Source organism: Penaeus monodon, chromosome 29 (genome assembly GCF_015228065.2).
Source record: "Penaeus monodon isolate SGIC_2016 chromosome 29, NSTDA_Pmon_1, whole genome shotgun sequence".
In the NCBI taxonomy this organism is placed as follows: Eukaryota; Metazoa; Arthropoda; class Malacostraca; order Decapoda; family Penaeidae; genus Penaeus; species Penaeus monodon.
The window spans coordinates 28,211,688-28,212,441 of NC_051414.1; the positions used below are offsets into that span (position 1 = coordinate 28,211,688).

The window sequence follows — 754 nt, forward strand, 5'->3', positions numbered from 1 at the left end:
TCTCCTCTCAATTTCTCTCTACCCCTCCTCTGGTGCATGTTCTTATTGAAACCATGACAGGCTGTGGTCACGTGTGTGCATGATTTATTGAGCTCTGGATTTCATTGCTTGAAAAAGAAAATACTTGGTTCATCATATCTTGTTTCTGTTTTAAACCTTTTTGCTGATATGTTATAATTCAGTGTTTGAATGTATTAGGGAATATATTTTTTATTATTCAAATCAAGCAGAATTGAAAATATTATCCATAAATGATTTTATTCCAAAACCGAAGAGTAAAACATTATAGAACTCATTAAATTCAGTTGCCCACAAACTTAACAGCAGATGTAAATTATTGAAAGAGATTTTCATCAGCAGCAATTACTAGTCAACTTTGTTTGTATTGTTAAAATTACAAAGGATTGTTGTCTGTTTTATTTGAAAGAGAAGTAACATTTAAAATTTATTCATAAGAGAATTGTAGAGAAAGTGTAATAAAAGCAGCCATTAGTGATTAAGCATAAGAGACTAAAAGTAACAGTTTGTTGGCATATGGGTTGAAAATGTTTATATATTTGATGATGATGGACATAGGGTGGCTATGATTCACTGTTAAGTTATAGGAAATTTATTGGTCCTGCAATCAGGACTTTATATACTTTATTAAGTTAGAGGTAGTTATATATGTTAAACAAGAAACTTTTTCATAGATTACCTATGGGAAGCATGTTTCCAGTTGTGTTCCCTAGTGAAAACTATATTAAGTATAGAT

The 754-nt window shown here is 30.4% G+C and overlaps 1 protein-coding gene across 1 annotated transcript in view; it reads left to right on the top strand.

Moving 5' to 3' along the window:
- LOC119591816 (zinc finger protein 513-like) overlaps positions 1–754 on the top strand; it is a 72,589-nt gene that overhangs the window by 30,891 nt on the left and 40,944 nt on the right. The window lies entirely within an intron of this gene.